At 42.1% G+C, this 11,543-nt stretch overlaps 5 non-coding genes and 4 pseudogenes across 5 annotated transcripts; 8 read left to right on the top strand and 1 right to left on the bottom strand.

The window, feature by feature from the left end:
• The first annotated feature begins 151 nt into the window (after window positions 1–151).
• On the top strand, window positions 152–342 carry LOC119133147. Its single transcript, XR_005100076.1, has one exon. It is a non-coding gene; the product is annotated as a U2 spliceosomal RNA (small nuclear RNA).
• A 730-nt stretch (window positions 343–1,072) lies between these two features.
• LOC119133139 lies at window positions 1,073–1,213 on the top strand (annotated as a pseudogene).
• Window positions 1,214–1,886: 673 nt separating this feature from the next.
• Window positions 1,887–2,101, top strand: LOC119133158. Its single transcript, XR_005100081.1, has one exon. It is a non-coding gene; the product is annotated as a small nucleolar RNA U3 (small nucleolar RNA).
• Window positions 2,102–4,239: 2,138 nt separating this feature from the next.
• On the bottom strand, window positions 4,240–4,352 carry LOC119133165. Its single transcript, XR_005100087.1, has one exon. It is a non-coding gene; the product is annotated as a U5 spliceosomal RNA (small nuclear RNA).
• Window positions 4,353–5,334: 982 nt separating this feature from the next.
• Window positions 5,335–5,524, top strand: LOC119133149. Its single transcript, XR_005100078.1, has one exon. It is a non-coding gene; the product is annotated as a U2 spliceosomal RNA (small nuclear RNA).
• A 682-nt stretch (window positions 5,525–6,206) lies between these two features.
• LOC119133135 lies at window positions 6,207–6,368 on the top strand. The gene has a single exon (XR_005100068.1). It is a non-coding gene; the product is annotated as a U1 spliceosomal RNA (small nuclear RNA).
• Window positions 6,369–8,936: 2,568 nt separating this feature from the next.
• LOC119133150 lies at window positions 8,937–9,114 on the top strand (annotated as a pseudogene).
• Window positions 9,115–9,922: 808 nt separating this feature from the next.
• Window positions 9,923–10,074, top strand: LOC119133137 (annotated as a pseudogene).
• A 676-nt stretch (window positions 10,075–10,750) lies between these two features.
• On the top strand, window positions 10,751–10,984 carry LOC119133154 (annotated as a pseudogene).
• Window positions 10,985–11,543: the final 559 nt, after the last annotated feature.

The raw sequence follows: 11,543 nt of genomic DNA, 5'->3' as shown, positions 1-11,543 counted from the left end.
TTCCTTCCATTTCCCCAAAACATGCATGATAGGGCCCATTGAGCGCTCCAAATTGCCCGTAGGTGCGAGTGTCAGCCATCGATATATTTAAACCGTAACTTGAATTGGTAGTCTCTTTATTTAAGTGGTTTCCTCAGACCCATTTCTGGTTATCGCTTCTCGGCCTTTTGGCTAAGATCTAGTGTAGTATCTGTTCTTATCAGTTTAATATCTGATACATCCCCTATCCGGGGACCATATATTAAAATGATTTTTGGAACAGGGAGATGGAATAGGGGCTTGCTCCGTCCACTCCACGCATCGACCTGGTATTGCAGTATCTCCAGGGACGGTGCACCCCCCTCTACTGGTCAAATCAAGAGTAATTTACTCAGGAAGACATCGCAATCCATTCTCACAGGATAAAGCAGAAAGTCATGTCTTGATGGGGCTTGATTCAAGTTCATGACGGCTCGACTTGAGCGGCCGCAAGAATATACGTAACCGTTCTAAAATATAATTAAAATGTCTTTCTTTGCTTGAGATTTTCCTATCATTGTTCCAGGAATTTTTAGTATAATTCTTGTTCTCCAATTTTTAAGAAAATGTAATTTTCAAAACTTGTTCAGAAAAAGAAATATATATATTTTTTCTGCAGTAATGTTGGAGATTTTCAATAAATACAAATTCATACCGTTTTAGGGTTCTCAGGTGAAAAGAGGCAATGCATGATAGGCACGTTTTGACTTCATTTATTATGGTTTATTATGGTTGCTGCCATCACCACTAGATGGCGACTCTAAGAAAAGGAGGTGAACAAAGGCGTGGAGGGAGTAGAAAAAGAAGCAAAGCATCAGTTTTCAGTTTATTTAAAGGAAAGGTCGACATGTAACATCAAAGTTTCATGGACTGGCCTGACTCAGTTCAAGAACTGTTTTACAGCAGGTTCCTATAACATTACATACATTTCAATACAATATACAATAGATATATATTATTGTTAATGGGTGCAAGTTTGGTTTGTTATTAAAAAATATGTGTATAGCCGTTTAAAGCATGATGGTAATATTTTTGAATCTATTTTTCTTAATTTATAATGTTTTGGTTTTGTAATGACTAAAGGTGTACTATGTTAACAGTTCTACGAATGCTGTCTCATTGCGAATTCCCCAAATGTGGGAATCTCGACTGCATAATTTCTGGTAGTGGGGGACTGCGTTCGCGCTCTCCCCTGATCAAATGTAAATGGTAACCAAATAATAATCAATTGCGTTTGTCCCAAATATAAAACGCACCACTTGATGGCGATTCTATGGAAATGTTTACACTTAAAACGTGTCGTTGTGAGTCCACGCTTGCTCTGCTGCTCATAGCGTTCGGTTCCAACTCCCTTGCCCGACCTGTTTGTTTGCATTGTGCACGTTCTCCACTCTGGTTTCCTTCCATTTCCCCAAAACATGCATGATAGGCCCCATTGAGCGCTCCAAATTGCCCGTAGGTGCGAGTGCGGACGGTTTTTCGTCTGTGTGCCCTGCGATTGACTGGCAAACGTTTCAAGGTGTCCCCCGCCTACTGCCCGATGACTGCTGGGATTGGCTCCAGCACGCCCGCGACCCCCCGTGGGGACAAGCGGTACAGAAAATGGATCGATGGGCAATACAAAGTATTCGTCATCAGTGCTCACGGCCGGTGGATGAACTGAAACGTGTCTACAATGTAAAGTTGATTGTTTGGCTACTATAGGCATTTTTAAAAGCCTCATGATGTTATTTTTCAATGACGTCGACGCTCAATCTAATCTAACATAGTCCTTTACTAGTCGTGGTGTAGTGAATTTGGACAAAGGTTGCCCTCTGGGTAAAAATGATACTCTCGCAGATGACATCCCCGCCGCCCGTAATGGAGTCAAGACTATACTTTCAGGGATAATTTCTATAGCGCTTAATTTGAGAAATGCTTTTCTAAAGTGACGGTCTCGCTAACTACGACGATGAGAATTGATGTTCCTTCCTGAGCGTGAAGCTGGCGTAGGATAATGATTTATCATATTCAAGATTCAATATTCAAGAGTTTTTTTATTCGCCATGTTTGAGCGTGCCAAACAAGGAATTTGACTTCGGTAAATCACAGCCTCTGTTCAACATTTAGGTGACTAACACCAGGACATGTGAAAAATGGCAAATATTCTCAAACATCCCCTGATCTTAAACTCCCAAAAGGGCAAGGAAAAACTCAAAACTCCAGCTAGGGTAAATGAGAAACCTTGAGAAGAGACCACAGATAGGAAGGGCCCTCTTCCAGGATGACCAGGCTGCAATGGATGCAGAGAGGACACATAGTACAAACAGTGTAGACAAATTCAAAAAGGTGTGGAGAGCAGGATGTTATTGCTCAGTAATGACTCTGAGACTCTAAGAGTGGTGTGAGTTCATCAGAGCAACAGCCTGGGGGAAGAAGCTGTCTCTGTGTCTGCTGGTTTTGGCGTACCGAGCTCTGTAACGCCGTCCGGAGGGGAGTAGTTCAAACAGACTGCAACCTGGGTGAGAAGGGTCTGTAGAGATGTTCCTTGCACGTTTCCTGGTCCTGGACAGGTACACGTCTTGGATAGATGGGAGGTTGATTCCAATGATTTTTTCAGCAGTCCTGATTGTCCGTTGCAGTCTGTGCTTGTCTTGTTTGGAGGCCGATCCAAACCAGACAGTGATGGAGGTGCAGAGGACAGACTGGATGATGGCAGTGTAGAAGGTCTTCAGAAGCACTCGCGGCAGGTTGAACTTCTTGAGCTGTCTCAGGAAGTACAGCCTCTGCTGGGCCTTCTTCCGGACAGAGTCTATGTGGCCAGTCCATTTCAGGTCCCGAGAGATTGTGGTTCCCAGGAACTTGAAGGTGTCTGTGGAGAGAATAGTATTACTGCGGATAGTGAGGGGTAAAAGTGGTGAAGGGTCTCGCCTGAAATCCACTGTCATCTCCACGGTCTTGAGCGAGTTCAGCTCCAGGTGGTTTTGGCTGCACCAGTGGACCAGCCGCTCCACCTCCTGTCTGTACGCAGCCTCATCACCGTCCTGGATCAGTCCGATGAGAGTGGTGTCGTCTGCATACTTCAGGAGCTTCACAGGAGAGTCACCTGAGGAGAAATCATTGGTGTAGAGAGAGAAGAGCAGTGGGGAGAGGACGCACCCCTGAGGGGCTCCAGTATTGGTGGTCCGGGTGTCAGATGTGATGCCCCCCAGCCTCACACGCTGTCTCCTGTTGGTCAGGAAGCTGGTGATCCACTGACAGGTGGAGGCAGGCACCGCAAGCTGGATGAGCTTCTGTTGGAGGATGTCAGGAGCGATGGTGTTGAACGCCGAGCTGAAGTCCACGAACAGGATCCTGGCGTACGTTCCTGGGGTGTCCAGGTGGTGCAGGATGTAGTGCAGTCCCATGTTGACCGCATCATCCACTGACCTGTTTGCCCGGTAGGCAAACTGGAGGGGTCAAGCAGGGGGCCCGTGACATCCTTCAGGTGGTTCAGCACTAACCTCTCGAAAGATTTCATGACCACAGATGTCAGTGCGACAGGTCTATAGTCATTCAAACCTGTGATGGCGGGCTTCTTGGCCACTGGAACGATGGTGGAGCTCTTGAAGCACGAGGGCACCTCACACAGCTCCAGAGAACGGTTAAAGATCCGTGCAAAGGTGGGCGCCAGCTGCTCAGCGCAGACTTTCAAGCAGGAAGGTGAAATATGTCCTTCACCTTTGATGAACGTTCTTTACTTCCTTGTGGAGTATTGAGGGAATGAACATGATCAGAGTAGTTCTTTTTAAAATGTAAAATCAAACTGCGATATTACTGTTTACCATGTAAATTAGAGCATTGTTTCAATGCGACGTTGAACATTATGTCGCTGTTACGACCTAAATGACAGCATCAAGCTTCCTCTGTGACAAGAAAAGTTAAATATTTATAACTTACATTAACACTATACTGTTAAAGAAGGATCTTAGAACCAATATCTTTTTCTCGGCTGGATGTCTCTCTAAAGAGTTCATCCGTATCTCCAAAACATTTTTTTCCACTCCTCAAAGCATAATTGACAGGTCTGTCTTTCTAAAGAAGTACTCCAAACGCAGGTCCTTATATGTTTATCGAAAACAAGTAACATTTAAGTATTCTAATTTGTAATCAATTATATTGAAAATGTAACTATTACGTAAGGTAAATCTGCTGAATTGAATGTAGAGTTCGTGATCGATGTTATCTTCAACAGCATTAGGTAGCTCCGCTTTCGCAGAGCATCAAAAAATTGAGATAGACTCTTGTTGTTCCTCCCCACGGAAATCTTTAGTAAAAGGCGAAAGATTTATACGATCTGAAGAGAAACAGAGTGAACTACTGAGTCGGGTCTAAACGGGCCACCCCATTGCTGGTCTCACCAAATTAACAGGCGGTCTCACGCTGAAATTGCAGCAACCATTCCTTCTAATACAAACAATAGACGTTCATAGATTTACTATACTTAGAAGGACTCCACCTAAATAGACAGTTTAAACGATTTTGTTGTGTTCATTAATGTGTTTTTTCCTTTAAACATTGTTGGCGCACAGGATTACGGATACCTGATTCACGACGTTGGCGCTCGTTATTTCAAACAGCGTCACCTATCGATTGGGCAACTATTTTGAGTGTGAGTTTTGAACGTATAAACAGTTGTATGTCTTGGTCCGTGTACTTTTGGTATGAGAACGGGAAATGATCCGATTTCCGAGTGTTATTTTCACATTGTAATTTCAGATTTTTATTCAACACAAATCGGGAAACAAAAGACGATCGTAATTTCTCAAATGAGTGTTAAGAAATGCTGGCATGGATTGGAATGCAATTCACCTCCACTGCGATGGTGGCGTTCGAGGGTTAATGTAATTTGCCACAGCAGAAAATAGGAAGTAGTTTGGCGAAGTGGGCCGCGTGTTTTTTTGCTGCGTGTTTTTTTTTTTTCGTCAAAATGTTCATCAAACAGCTATTGTGCTTTCGGTCCCGAAATGTATCCAAAGATCGGATTGTTTTTGGCGAATGACTAATTCGTTTTGTTGGTCATTAAAAGCTATTCCCATCAGGAGCTCAGTTCATCATTATTCTATTGGGTCAACGTGAACCAACTGACACTAAACCTACGTGAACACAGGAAAATCTGCAACCATTTGATCGATGCGCAGGTTGAAAACAGCACAGTGACGCATTATCATTCCAGACTGTTAATAGTTGTTGTTTGGGTGGTCGCTACGTGGCATTAGTATGAGTCGATATATTCAAACCGTAACTTGAATTGGTAGTCTCTTTATTGAAGTAGTTTCCTCATACCCAGTTTTGGTTATCGCTTCTCGGCCTTTTGGCTAAGATCAAGTGTAGTATCTGTTCTTATCAGTTTAATATCTGATACGTCCCCTATCCGGGGACCATATATTAAATTGATTTTTGGAGCAGGGAGCTGGAATAGGTGCTTGCTCCGTCCACTCCATGCATCGACCTGGTATTGCAGTACCTCCAGAACGGTGCACCCCCCTCTACTGGTCAAATCGAGAGTAGTTTACATCACAATCCGTTAGCTTTATTCTCACAGGATAAAGCAGAAAGTCAATGACGGAGGGTTTGATTCAAGTTCATGACGGCTCGACTTGAGCGGCAGCAAGAATTTACGTAACCGTTCTAAAATATGATTAAAATGTCTTTCATTGCTTGAGATTTTCCTATCATTGTTCCATGAATTTTGTACAATTCTTGTTCTCAAAAGTTTAAGAAAATGTAATTTTCAAAACTTGTTCAGAAAAGAAATATATATATTTCTGCGGTAATGTTGGAGATTTTCAATAAATAAAATTCATACCGTTTTAGGGTTCTCAGGTGAAAAGAGGCAATGCATGATGGGCATGTTTTGACTTCATTTATTATGGTTTATTATGGTTGCTGCCATCACCACTAGATGGCGACTCTAAGAAAAAGGAGGTGAACAAAGGCGTGGAGGCAGTAGAAAAGAAGCAAAGCATGATGGTAATGTTTTTGAATCTATTTTTTACTTAATTTATAATGTTTTGGTTTTGTAATGACTAAAGGTGTACTATGTTAACAGTTCTACGAATGCTGTCTCATCCACCGAATATGTGTGCTCACACTTTTGTAGCAAATTAGCCTCTGACTGAAGATGGTGTGCGCGGTAAAGACTTCGGCCCCGGCGACTTGTACAACTCATACTTACCTGGCAGGGGATACCGTGATCAAGAAGGTGGTTCACCCAGGGTGAGGCTCAGCCATTGCACTCCGGTTGTGTTGACCCCTGCGAATTCCCCAAATGTGGGAATCTCGACTGCATAATTTCTGGTAGTGGGGGACTGCGTTCGCGCTCTCCCCTGATCAAAATGTGAATGGTAACCAAATAATGATCAACAATTGCGTTTCAGCCAAATATAAAACGCACCACTTGATGGCCATTCTATGGAAATGTTTACACTTAAAACGTGTCGTTGTGAGTCCACGCTTGCTCTGCTGCTCATAGCGTTCGGTTCCAACTCCCTTCCCCGACCTGTTTGCATTGTGCACGTTCTCCACTCTGGTTTCCTTCCATTTCCCCAAAACAGGGGTGGGCAAACTACGGCCCGCGGGCCACATCCGGCCCACGGGACCGTTTAATCCGGCCCGCCAACCCTGAATTAATTGTATTATTAAACTTTTTTTTTTGTCATTTTGCCTGCAATGACTGCGTTTCCCCAGTAGATGGGGAACCGCTCGCCTGCGCATTTACTACCGGAAGCCGTGTCAGAAAGCTCGGTGCACACTCACAAGTGCGTGTACGTACGTACTCAGTAGTACGGACATGGCGCACTCGCGCTCTATTTGTATCAGTCCCGAATTTAGAGCGTGGGCTGTGACGACAGCATTCTTGTAATTCGCTCGCTGAGCTTTCAGATACAGTTTTACGCTAAAGCCACCCACAAACCTTCCCCTGGAATCCTTCCATTAAAATGAGTGGCCCGAAGAAAAGAAGTGAGTGCCGAATGTTAAAAGAGTGGCCAATTTGACTCGACGTACGCGACGTGACGTTCAGCCACATCAACCCGTCACAGATCGAGGTAAACGGATCTCTCCTAAGAATTGCCACAACAAATTTTACTCCAGACTATGATGCACTAGCAAAAAAGGGAGACCAACAACACTGTTCCCACTGAAATGAAGGGGAGGCTCTCAAGTTTGTTGTAAAAAAATGCATTTTGAATATGATTTGTACACATAGCAGGGATTGAAACTAGCGACCATTCTCATTTTCAAACAATGCAGGATGCTCAAGGACATTGATGCACCAACTGTTTGCGACTAATCTTAACCTGTAAAGTTCTTAAGGCTTGCTTTAAGGAAGTGTTTCCCGTTTCCTCACCTCTGTTACCAGGTTTTGTGAGTTAAAACTCTGCTCTGATGTTCAGATACCCCTCACCGTGTTGCCGTTTTGATTACTTTATTTGGATGTATGCTTTCACCGATTCTTCAAGATGATATATTTGGTCAGAATGTTTGCTGTTTGATGTGATCTCATAAGATAAACATTTTTCATTAATCTGACCTGCAGGCACTGAAGTGATGGAGACTGTTATTCATAATAATGTTTATCTTATGAGATCACTGATAGCAGTTTTTTAGTGATTTTTTTTTTTTAATGCTGTTAATAAATGCATTTGTTTTCAAAAAACTTGTTTGGAATATCCATGCTTTACTACCTACTAAAGGCCAAAATCTTTTATGCAATGACCTTTACAGGTCGCTTATATTACTTCACACAAACACTACGTCCATCTGCTCCTGGTTTCGGCCCTCGCAGTTAGAGGGCAAAACCCAGTTCGGCCCGCGAGTCAAAAAGTTTGCCCACCCCTGCCCCAAAACATGCATGATAGGGCCCATTGAGCGCTCCAAATTGCCCGTAGGTGCGAGTGTCAGCCATCGATATATTTAAACCGTAACTTGAATTGGTAGTCTCTTTATTTAAGTGGTTTCCTCAGACCCATTTCTGGTTATCGCTTCTCGGCCTTTTGGCTAAGATTGATTGATTGATTGATTGATTGAGTGATTGATTGATATCTTTATTTCGAACATCCAAAAAAAAAAAAAAAACAAAAAAAAAAAAAAAAACAAAAGCAAATAACACTAAAGTGCCACATAAGTCCATACAAAACAAACAAACAAAAAAATAAACCAACAAATAGAAGTAAATACATTAAATAAATTAATTAATTAATAATAATAATACATAAGTAAATAAAAAAAAATAAAGAATGCTCGAAAAGGAGTAGGAGGAAGCATAGCTTTTTAGATTCCTACCCCTTTCTCACTTCATCCATTAAACCAACGATTCAACATACTATACTGTAATTCTACAATATAACACAAGTAGACAAACTTGCACACTTATTGTTCTGTTTCATTTTTACTTGTGTTAGCCCTTTGGCACTCTTAACCTTTGTACCCGCTAAACAACATATTTTATACATTTTTTTAAACTGGTGGATATTTGGACTTTGCTTGAGTTCCTCACTTAGATTGTTCCATAGTTTGACCCCGGTTATAGTTATACAGAAACTTTTTAAGGTTGTTCTTATGTTTAAGATTTTGAAGTTGTGATTCCCTCTTAACTTATAACCTCCCTCCCGATGCCTAAATAAGTTTTGGATATTATCTGGTAGTTGTTTTGCTTTTGCCCTATACATGATGATTGCTGTTTGATAAGATACTATGTCAGTGAATTTCAATAGTTTGGATTGTATGAAAAGTGGATTTGTGTGTTCCAAGTAGTTGACTTTATGAATAGTCCTTATTGCTCTTTTCTGCTGAATGATAAGTGGCTGTAGTGAAGTTTTATAAGTATTCCCCCAAACCTCAGCACAGTAATGCAAATAGGGCAAGACTAGAGAACAATAAAGTGTACGAAGTGAATGATAATCCAGTAATTCAAGTGTAGTATCTGTTCTTATCAGTTTAATATCTGATACGTCCCCTATCCGGGGACCATATATTAAATTGATTTTTGGAGCAGGGAGCTGGAATAGGTGCTTGCTCCGTCCACTCCATGCATCGACCTGGTATTGCAGTACCTCCAGGAACGGTGCACCCCCCTCTACTGGTCAAATCGAGAGTAGTTTACATCACAATCCGTTAGCTTTATTCTCACAGGATAAAGCAGAAAGTCAATGACGGAGGGTACTGGTCAAATCAAGAGTAATTTACTCAGGAAGACATCGCAATCCATTCTCACAGGATAAAGCAGAAAGTCATGTCTTGATGGGGCTTGATTCAAGTTCATGACGGCTCGACTTGAGCGGCCGCAAGAATATACGTAACCGTTCTAAAATATAATTAAAATGTCTTTCTTTGCTTGAGATTTTCCTATCATTGTTCCAGGAATTTTTAGTATAATTCTTGTTCTCCAATTTTTAAGAAAATGTAATTTTCAAAACTTGTTCAGAAAAAGAAATATATATATTTTTCTGCAGTAATGTTGGAGATTTTCAATAAATACAAATTCATACCGTTTTAGGGTTCTCAGGTGAAAAGAGGCAATGCATGATAGGCACGTTTTGACTTCATTTATTATGGTTTATTATGGTTGCTGCCATCACCACTAGATGGCGACTCTAAGAAAAAGGAGGTGAACAAAGGCGTGGAGGGAGTAGAAAAAGAAGCAAAGCATCAGTTTTCAGTTTATTTAAAGGAAAGGTCGACATGTAACATCAAAGTTTCATGGACTGGCCTGACTCAGTTCAAGAACTGTTTTACAGCAGGTTCCTATAACATTACATACATTTCAATACAATATATACAATATAGATATATATTATTGTTAATGGGTGCAAGTTTGGTTTGTTATTAAAAAATATGTGTATAGCCGTTTAAAGCATGATGGTAATATTTTTGAATCTATTTTTTACTTAATTTATAATGTTTTGGTTTTGTAATGACTAAAGGTGTACTATGTTAACAGTTCTACGAATGCTGTCTCATTGCGAATTCCCCAAATGTGGGAATCTCGACTGCATAATTTCTGGTAGTGGGGGACTGCGTTCGCGCTCTCCCCTGATCAAAATGTAAATGGTAACCAAATAATAATCAATTGCGTTTGTCCCAAATATAAAACGCACCACTTGATGGCGATTCTATGGAAATGTTTACACTTAAAACGTGTCGTTGTGAGTCCACGCTTGCTCTGCTGCTCATAGCGTTCGGTTCCAACTCCCTTGCCCGACCTGTTTGTTTGCATTGTGCACGTTCTCCACTCTGGTTTCCTTCCATTTCCCCAAAACATGCATGATAGGCCCCATTGAGCGCTCCAAATTGCCCGTAGGTGCGAGTGCGGACGGTTTTTCGTCTGTGTGCCCTGCGATTGACTGGCAAACGTTTCAAGGTGTCCCCCGCCTACTGCCCGATGACTGCTGGGATTGGCTCCAGCACGCCCGCGACCCCCCGTGGGGACAAGCGGTACAGAAAATGGATCGATGGGCAATACAAAGTATTCGTCATCAGTGCTCACGGCCGGTGGATGAACTGAAACGTGTCTACAATGTAAAGTTGATTGTTTGGCTACTATAGGCATTTTTAAAAGCCTCATGATGTTATTTTTCAATGACGTCGACGCTCAATCTAATCTAACATAGTCCTTTACTAGTCGTGGTGTAGTGAATTTGGACAAAGGTTGCCCTCTGGGTAAAAATGATACTCTCGCAGATGACATCCCGCCGCCGCCCGTAATGGAGTCAAGACTATACTTTCAGGGATAATTTCTATAGCGCTTAATTTGAGAAATGCTTTTCTAAAGTGACGGTCTCGCTAACTACGACGATGAGAATTGATGTTCCTTCCTGAGCGTGAAGCTGGCGTAGGATAATGATTTATCATATTCAAGATTCAATATTCAAGAGTTTTTTATTCGCCATGTTTGAGCGTGCCAAACAAGGAATTTGACTTCGGTAAATCACAGCCTCTGTTCAGCATTTAGGTGACTAACAACACTCAGGACATGTGAAAAATGGCAAATATTCTCAAACATCCCCTGATCTTAAACTCCCAAAAGGGCAAGGAAAAACTCAAAACTCCAGCTAGGGGAAATGAGAAACCTTGAGAAGAGACCACAGATAGGAAGGTCCCTCTTCCAGGATGACCAGGCTGCAATGGATGCAGAGAGGACACATAGTACAAACAGTGTAGACAAATTCAAAAAAGGTGTGGAGAGCAGGATGTTATTGCTCAGTAATGACTCTGAGACTCTAAGAGTGGTGTGAGTTCATCAGAGCAACAGCCTGGGGGAAGAAGCTGTCTCTGTGTCTGCTGGTTTTGGCGTACCGAGCTCTGTAACGCCGTCCGGAGGGGAGTAGTTCAAACAGACTGCAACCTGGGTGAGAAGGGTCTGTAGAGATGTTCCTTGCACGTTTCCTGGTCCTGGACAGGTACAAGTCTTGGATAGATGGGAGGTTGATTCCAATGATTTTTCAGCAGTCCTGATTGTCCGTTGCAGTCTGTGCTTGTCTTGTTTGGAGGCCGATCCAAACCAG

This window comes from Syngnathus acus, chromosome 13, assembly GCF_901709675.1.
Source record: "Syngnathus acus chromosome 13, fSynAcu1.2, whole genome shotgun sequence".
In the NCBI taxonomy this organism is placed as follows: Eukaryota; Metazoa; Chordata; class Actinopteri; order Syngnathiformes; family Syngnathidae; genus Syngnathus; species Syngnathus acus.
Note: the sequence above shows the minus strand (reverse complement) of the source record. Positions and strands in the feature narration are given on the sequence as shown.